Genomic DNA, 9628 nt, shown 5'->3' on the forward strand with positions numbered 1-9628 from the left:
GTCAGTGGGCCGTTCTCTGTGCACCGAGTCTACAGGCTTTTTTTTTCTTCCTTTGGCAGACCTTGACCCCACTAGGGTATTCTTCTTTGTGAGCTACCTCTGCTGCGGTGCCGACCTTCCATGGCGATCTTGTTGCTCAATCTACCTGCACTGCTTTTGTGTTTCTGCGCTTCAAGCTCTTCATAATGAAATTCCATGGCTTGCTTACCGCCGTGCTGTTGTGCTACTGTTTACGTCAATTCTCTGCTCCCTTCTCTTCTCTGATCCCTTCTCTTGCCAGTTCTCCTTCAGTCCACCTCAGGAACTCTGCGTTAGCTAAAGTTTGTCGAACTGTTCATTGAGGTGGATGCTAATGTTGCTGTGAGGACGCCAGTTTTCTATTTCAAGAAACTTGCTTTCCTTCTCAGCTCCAACTCTTCCTAGTTGAGCTGCAGTACCTCTTCATGTGTATTCTGCTGCGCCAAATTCCATAGGTTCTCCCATGTCCATAGCTACTATGAAGCTCTGTTGCTCCTTTGCTTGCTTTAGCCGTTCATCAACTTGCCCGTCCCCCTACTGGTTCTCGGCCTATTTTTCCATCGTCTGCCATAATTAGAGCTTCTCTAGGTGCGCCAAATGCTTTGCTTGCACTATTTACCAAGATCCATAGTCAGCTCTCCCTTCTTTGCTGCTCTGTAAACTCTTTGTTTTTCAAGGTTAATTGTCAAATCCTTTAATTTTCCTTCAAGAATGTTGTCAATGAAGATTTGTCCGAGTTGGCAATTTGCCAGCTCTGCCCCCAAATCTCCCCACCATGAGCCATCATCCATGGCTTTCATCAGAGTACTCAAAATGACCATGTTGAGCTCACACTTGAGCTCCAAATCCACTTGTCTTCACCTTTGACAAGCATGTGGCTTCTCTCGCAATGTAGTTGCTCCAAGGGTGCCTTCAACATGGATTTCCCATAGGAAACCCGAGGTGCCAACCATGTGAAGCTCCCACAGGACTTCACCAATATTTCCCACATTCCATGAGCAAACCAATGCGCAATATCCCTTCCGATATTCTCAAAACAAGGACTACCATAGCAGCCCATTAGTGCTTGCCACCTTTGACAAGCATGCACCTCCTCCACTCTTCGCCCAAATGCAAAGAACCATGGGATCTTCTCATCCCACAATTAGCAACCCTTCTTCCATGCTCAATAAAAACTTGAGGCAAAATCACACATTTACCTTCATTAAACTTTGTTGGCAGCTTCTCCTTGATGATGATGAAGACTCCAAAGCCTTCATAATGCTGAAATCTCCATTTTCAGCTTCCATGATGATGAGCAAGCTCTCCATGTTGCAAAACTCCATTTGCAACTCTCTTGGTCAGCTTCTATGCAGCCTCCTTGCAAATCTCCTCTCAGTCCTCTCACAAATGCAAATCTCCTCTCAAATCCTCATAAATGCAAATCCAAATGATAATATGAGCGTGCATAAATTTTTTCATAATAGACTAAAAATAATGCTTAATCAAAGAACTCATAAGCAAGCTAATATACATAATAATCACCATGATCAAGAGCCCATTTGGCTCTGATACCATGTTAAGAATCTAGAAATGGGATTGATCATGGTGAAGGACATAGATTAAGCATAAGATTAAGGTGGATTAAACCACACTAAAAACTCCATGAGAGAGAGAGAGAGATTGCACACTCAACAATAGTTCTATTCACTTGCATATCTCAATGAACCATACAATGATATAGGCTCTCTCGCCTTATCCCACTTTACATGTCATCATCCATGTGTGGCAACTCCTTTTCCACTCTTTTGTCAACACTCAACCACCATACAATATTCCATGTGGCATTCCTATCTCACCACAATATCTTGCACCTCTAGGGTGCTTTCCCACATACACACGTCACCGCGATTACATCTCTCAACACCCCCTCTTAATCGAGGTGTTCCATAACTCACCCATCATCCATCACCCATATCAATGTAGCATTGCACAAACGCAATCGCTACCTCTCAACAGCTTGTGCATGGCGTTGCCATAATTTTAGCACATATGTGAGAAGAGTTTTGATTATTTACACTTAGTTTGTGAACCAAGCTCTAGTGCTTGAGCTATTTTTGTAAAAGTGAAAAAGCAAGCCCAATTTTGTATGCACAACTACTAGTAGCTCCTTGGGCAATATATTGAATACAATTCTCAAAATACTCATGCCGTGGAAGTGGAGCTATATGCATAAGGGGAGAGATTGCACCCAATAGTGTCTTGATGGGTGATGTTGTTCTATTTCTTTTGTTTCATGCTATGCTATGCTCTATCATATCAATTTGATTCAAGTCTCTATTTTAATCTTTGATTTATTTGTGAGTTTTGTATTATTCTTCAAGAAGTATTTCAAGATCCCATGTCAAAATAGTTCATACATGCAAGTTTGACGGCATACATTTCTTCTTAAAAAATGACGTTTAACTTTAAACTTATATACATCAAAATGTAGTGAAAAACATACATACTGAAAATCATACTAAAACGCTCGAATACCATCCACCTACTGTCAGATAAAACAATGTCACATATATCCAAAATATCTCCTCGCATGACACCTCTGCTCCTCGGACCAAGAAAGGTATGCAACATTGAGTCCAAGTATTCCAACTTGTGCTACCATCTAGTGTGAGGAGCCCACAGGTCTCACATCCCAGATTGGTAGGACCACTTCTGATGGTCATACCATTCCCAAGGCATGAACACTCCAGGCTATAAATCACACTAGACTCTTGTGAGATCGATGCATACATCAAGCCTTGACCTCCGTGGCCCAAACAACACTTTGGAGCTCCCTCTATCCTCACACTAGGCATGTCAAGAGCACACCCATGTCCACCAAGATGGGTCAAGGTCTTGGACGACCATTTTTGTGATAGGACTCACCACTCGGATGACACCAGCCCGACATTACATTAGCTTTTGTGGTACCTTCACAAGCTCTATTATTTCAACAAATAGTATCCAAACAAATATCAAACCAATCAAGCAACCATGGGTCACCCATGCGTCATGAAACAGGGTAAACCTTCGCAAGCTCCAATGAGATAGACTCAATCCTCCATTGAATCTCTAAACACATTTCCTAATCTCATAAATCCTTTGAATAAATATTTAAATTTTTGAGCCTATTCTTCCCTTAGTCATGAGGTCTCTAAGGGTCATATCTACTAGAGTCATTTTCTTTCGACCCTTCAATTGTTTTCTATTAGTCTCTCAGGTGTTACAAATCCCTTATTCTTGGTGTTAGAACTAAGACCTATGTACTATTAGAAGGGTCATAATTCTTAACTTTATCCTAAGGTCTTTATTGAAAGTCTTGGTCTGTATATTGAGGATAATAAATTTCTTCATTCAGGGTAAAAGTCTGAAATATCTACTATTTACTTGGCATAATCCAACTATTTATTTTTAACTTTATCCTAAGGTCTTTATTCAAGGTCTTGGTCTATATTGAGGATGATATATTTCTTAATTCAGGGTAAAAGTCAGAAATATGTACCATTTACTTGGGATAATCCAACTATTTATTCTCTTTTGTGTTACACCTTAAAAGTGTATTTGAAGTGTTCTAGTTTGATTTTTCTAACTTTAAGAATTAATTCCTATTGATGAACCTTTTCCCTTTTTCCTAAGGGTTTTCTTTATGTTTCTCTGTTTAAGATATTCTTTGTCTTATCTATGCTCATTTATTCATCTATCAGAGAGACTTTCTCTCTCCTGGTATACATAAAGTCAATTAGTATCAAGGACTTAATTAATTATTTCCTATCACACTTCTACCTATTCCTATGTGAAAATTAAAAAGGGGTAGCACTCTCTCCCTGGAATTTTACTACCCAAGAAAAACCATGGGTGGCCAATCCACTTACGATTTCCCATTTACCACTCATCTCAAATCCACTAGTTTTAAATAAACCATGGTTTTTGGACCCTAGCACATTTACCCTTAGGCTATTCATTTAATTTTATGGTACATAAACTTTATTTTTTTAATCCAATTAATTTTTCTATCGTTCTAACCTCTTAATTTCTAACCAAGCACATAACCCTAGGATAAACCCCACACTCTAAATTTAAATATGGACTTAGACAAATTTTCTTGGGATCTAGGTGCTTTCACACATGTGGTCATGTACACAAGTGCTCCCCTATTCCATTTATAATTTCTCACGGTATATGAACCTTAGCATTTAGGGTAAAATTTAATGTTTCCACCTAAATCTCAAAATTTCAAGGACCTTTTACACATATCAGAGTAACTTTCCCATGTTTTCACTCCATTTACACATTTTATCTTTCTTCAAAAGTACACAATTTTGTTATTTTTAGGTCAAAAATATTTTATTAAATAATTTCTTTTCGCACTGGCAAAAGGGATCTTACAGAGATCTATATGCATATATCTCATAGAGATTTCTTTATGTTAGCCTGTTCTATGCATTCAAAAAGCATATATGCACTCTATGCTAGCAAAATTTATTACATAAGAAACAAAAAAATCCATTACAAGAGCATATGATAATGAGATAGTGTCGAGCCTTACCTTAACACAAGAGGGCTTAACAATCTTGGATGAAGAAGCTGTTAAAAAAGAATAAAGAAGAGGGCAACAAGATCAACATTCTTTTTTAAAACAAAAATATGAGAGCCTTTAAATGTTACCTACTTCCTACTAAAAGAAGCATGAAAGATAAGGAGAGCTCATTTTGAGTATAAGGAGAGATTTAGTGGAAGGAGACATAGCATAATGAGATCTTGAAAAAGAAACAAAAAGAGGTTAGTGATATCTTACTTTGAGTGTTTGCTTGGAGTAGGTGGCTTGATTTCTTGTGTGCTTGTCTCCTTGTAAGCATAGCATACAAAAAGAAAACAGAAGAAGAAGCTTGATAAGGCATATAGAACCTTGAATAGAAACAAAAACCAAAATGTGAAACAAAAGCCCAACTAAGAAACAAGGAGAGTATTTTTCGTGCATGGCAAAAAATCATGTAAAAGATTGAGGAAGAGGAAACATAGGTTACATGCCAAAAATGATGGGGAAAGGACAAGAGGCAAAGAGCAAGAAATTATATGTAATATTCTATCATGTACTTTTGAAAAGAAGGCTCCAAAATGAGGCACGCATGGGTTTCATAAAAATAAATAAAAATCAAGAGCATCTCAATAATTATAAAAAATTATCTAGAAATTTATGATGCGGTCTATGTATTAACAATGCCCATGTTAAAATTTCACAAACAATAGAGGTGTTGTTATGTTGTTTTTAGATATGGTGGGCTTATCTTGGACCTAACAATTGTTATCTTCACCCCACGGTCAAGTGAAGGGATAGAGGCATGGCTTCTTGAAAGAATTTTGTGTCTATGTAAAGAATGCTAGCATAATATTGGAGGGAGAAACAAATAGCCAATACACACACGATTAATTATAAGACACATTAAGATTCCTCTGATGCATGGATCAATATGTGTTTTCTACATGGGTATTATTATTGTGAGTTCTATGCTTTAGGAAATCTCATCTAATACATGGATTAGTATGTGTTTTCTATGGTATTTTTATGAGTTCTATGCTTTAGGAAAGCTCATCTAATACATGGATTAGTATGTGTTTCTATGGTATTTTTATGAGTTCTATTCTTTAGGAAAAGTCATCTAACGTGGTCTCTATAGGATGAGGACTCTCCACCCCTTAAAGATATAATGTATCAACCTCACAACTCAGTTCAATCATCATGATTTAGGTTTAGGACATGTGTGGGCCAACAATTGGAATGGAGGATGACACATTTACAATGATAGAAACTCCTAGGACCATACATTGTGAAAATGTAGGAGGTGGTATGTATGATATAATGGAAGTGTTCTTTGACAGGGAGGAGAGGACACATCAAGAGTCTCTCATGAGTGAGAAGGAGGCATTTCTCTGACTCCATGCCACCACTCCTTTTATACAAAGGCATGATCACTGCCAAGTTGCATGCTTGTCTTGCATTGCTCAACATGTAAGCACAATATGGATGGAGGAGCGATGTTAGCATGCATTCACTCTTTAGGTATGGTATCTTCCTCAAGGATTTCCTCCCTATGTATGTCTATGTGAGGGGTTCATTTGGTGCAATTTTGACATGTGATACCATTTGGGTATTTCAACTTATCAAATAGGTTACTTCAAACAATGTTTCCTTCTAACAATTTCATGTTTGGATCTTGATAGGAGGTGAGTAAGATGTTGACATGTTTAGATATGGATTATAATTGTATCCATACATGTCCAAATGATTGCACTCTTAATCTCGAGGTGAACAATTATTGGAGGCTATTTTTTATTTGTGGTGTGGAGTCTTTTGTTATAAACAGCACTAGGAGAGAAAGTTTAGTCAAAATTTTGAGACACTTTCCCATCAAACCTTTCATGAAACATATGTTCACGTACAAGTTGCATTTGCGGAGCTCATGATGTGGCAAACTGCCCATCAATGGATGGGACATTGAGGAATTGTGAGGCTATTTATTATTAAATTTGGTGTGGAGCCTCTTGTTATAGAAAGGTCTAGGAGAAAAAACTCTAGTCAAATTTTTGACACTTTCCCATCTTACCTTGCATATAACATATATGGCAAGAGTAAGTTACATTTGCAGAGATCATTATGTGGCACACCACCCATCAATGAATGGGACATTGAGGATTCCGACTAATTGTGAGGCATGGAGACACATTGAGGTTCAATCGCCATAATTTAAAGAGGAAGAACCTTATAGCTTCTAGCTAGGCCTAGCCACCCAGTGATCGAGGGAAGCCATTTTGGTTGTGCTCCACAAACTGTTTCCACGTGGCCAATAGTGCTAGTTAACTAAAACATCTTGCCTTGGCTCATAATAAAGAAGGGTCTAACATTCTCCTTTCCCTTATTATCTTAGGAAAGAACAAGGCAAAGACATGGATGGTGTAGCTTCTTTGGTAGAAGAGCTAGAAACATTGTGGTATATGGCATTAAAGTTTACACCTTTAGCAAGAACATAAAGATCTACATTTGTGAAAGGAACCTTGATGTGGACTATGCATGATTACCTAGGAGGATACTCAGATTGCTCATGTACTTTTATAAATTGGTAATTGGTAGTAATTGAGATCTGATATTTTTTATTTGTTAAATCATGTTGTGTAGGTATTACTAGAAGTGGTTACTTTTTTATTTGTTAAATCATGTTATGCAGGTATAGGTATTACTACAAGTGGTCATTATGCTTGCCCCCCAACACACCTCAAGAAGGTTATGTATGATGAGAGTTTATATATGGGGAGTATATGGGAGTCATGGATAATATATACCCCATGATCATCCTCTATCTAAGGGTCTTGTTGGCATGAAACCACCATCAATGAAGGCCTTAAATTTGTGGAGAGACACATGGATGGATACGGTAATGAGAGGTGGCTATCTATCTTTCATCATATTCCTTATTGGGGAGAGAGTTGACAGGAGACTTATTAATAAATCATCTACTAGATCCCATGCATATTGGGAGCTCCATTTGGTGCCATTTGATTGGTAACAATCCCATAGAAGACCTAGATATAGTAGGGGAAGGTGCCTCATTTATGGCATCAACAAATTGGCTAGGTGATGCTTCCACATGCACCATGGATACTAATGAGCAAGGTTGACAGAGAAGTTGTGAAGAAAAAGGTAACTTCCTTTTCGGATTCCAATCAACCATGTGCATTGTTTAACAGGTCCATTCACAAAGGACAAATAACTAAATTGTTGAAGTTGCATGATTGGCACAAGTTTTTACTTTCACATTCCTAAAAATCTCTTCCTTTTCTTCTTGTACTACTATTACTGCACGTGCAAATGCAATATGTGCTATCGACATCAATATAGGGTTGCTTGGTTGAGGAGTTAAGAGAAGCTATATACTACGTGCTTTAGTAAGGTAACAATATTAGCTTATTGGTCTTCATATATATTAAGCAACGTTTTTTTCAATCACATACGTCCTCAAACTATAACATTTTTTATTCGTGGCTTACGGATGGATTTCTTTAAAGAAGATTAAGCAAGCCTACATAGAGAAAGCAAGTATTGAGTTTACTGAAACAATAATGTACAGCTTTGAGAGAAGAACTTTCCATCTAGTATTTGAGCACATAAATGCACCTTATTGTGCTCTTGGTTGATGAGGTAGCTATATACAGAATGGTTTATTCAAGATAAATATTCTATCTAGAGAGGTTTATGAAAAACCTTCAAGGATTTGTAAGGCAAAGATAAAGGCCAGAGGGGAGTTTGGCTAAAGATTTATTACTTCAGGAGTCATTGGTCTACATATCAAATTTTATTTCTCAAATGGATCTTTTAATGCCTTGACTTGAAGTAACGCGAGGATGACACACATTTGGTGGGGAATCTTACTACTATACAAGCAAAGGAAACAAACGTAGGGGATGGATAAGTAACAAAGATAAATATTTTCAAATATTATCTTTATAATTTTGATGAAATGTAAAAATGGATTGCACTATAAGAGGTTCATCCATTTTTTATGGTTTATACTAACAATGTTTAAAAGGTAGTTTAATTTCTCTATGAAAGTCTCCTATCTCAATATGTGCATCGATAGTTTTATCGAGTATGTGTGTTGGTAATTTTGTCAATATATGCATCGGTATTTTTGTCAAAAAAAACATCGGTATGGTCATTGATATCTACATAAAAAATGAAAAACATATACTTGGATACATTTTTCAAAATTCTTACATAATTATTGTAAATATAAAGGCATATTTAAGAAGTGTTCATTTTTAGCAAGATCTATGGATCCAAAGAGATCAACTTCTAATGTTGTTTTCTTTTTTCCTACATCTTCCAAGATGGGATTGAAATCTGTTAGAGTGGAGAGAAAGGTAGCAACATACACATATATGCAGCAAGCAAGCAAAGATACTAAGTAGTACAACACTCAAAGTAGATTAATGAGGATAAATTAACTACAAGTGAAGTGACATAATACAGTCACTTATGCACTCATTCATAAGAGTGTGTACACATAATCGAGGAGAAAAACCTCCTAAGAAGGCAAACCCCCCTATAGTGATGATGTGTTCAGGAATTGTGTGGCTAATCAATGCCCAAAGCTTTCTCAAAAGCTTTAAATTTCTCTCATGAGAGAGCCTTCGTGAACATATCTACTATATTGTCGTGTGTAGTGACATAAGCCAGGCTAATCTCTCTTGCAATGAGCCTCTCCCTGGCATAATAATAATGCACCTCAATCTGGAGAGATATAATCTAGGCTAATCTCTCCTACAATGAGCCTCTCCTTGACATAATGATAATCTCTCCTACAATGAGCCTCTCCTTGACATAATGATAATGTGCTTTGTGTAAGCATAAAACATTGGGTTTCTCACAACAACCAATGCACTCTAACTATTGTCAACGAAGATGGAGGTGGGGGGATTGTTGTTCACCAACACTGGCATCCACTAAAAGGTGTTTGAGCTATACACACTCCATAGTTGATGTAGAAGCTTCCATATACCAACTTTAGAGTTTGAAGTGGCCATAATATACATGAAT

Source organism: Cibotium barometz, chromosome 29 (genome assembly GCF_041138505.1).
Source record: "Cibotium barometz isolate CiBa-2024 chromosome 29, ASM4113850v1, whole genome shotgun sequence".
NCBI classification, from domain to species: Eukaryota; Viridiplantae; Streptophyta; class Polypodiopsida; order Cyatheales; family Cibotiaceae; genus Cibotium; species Cibotium barometz.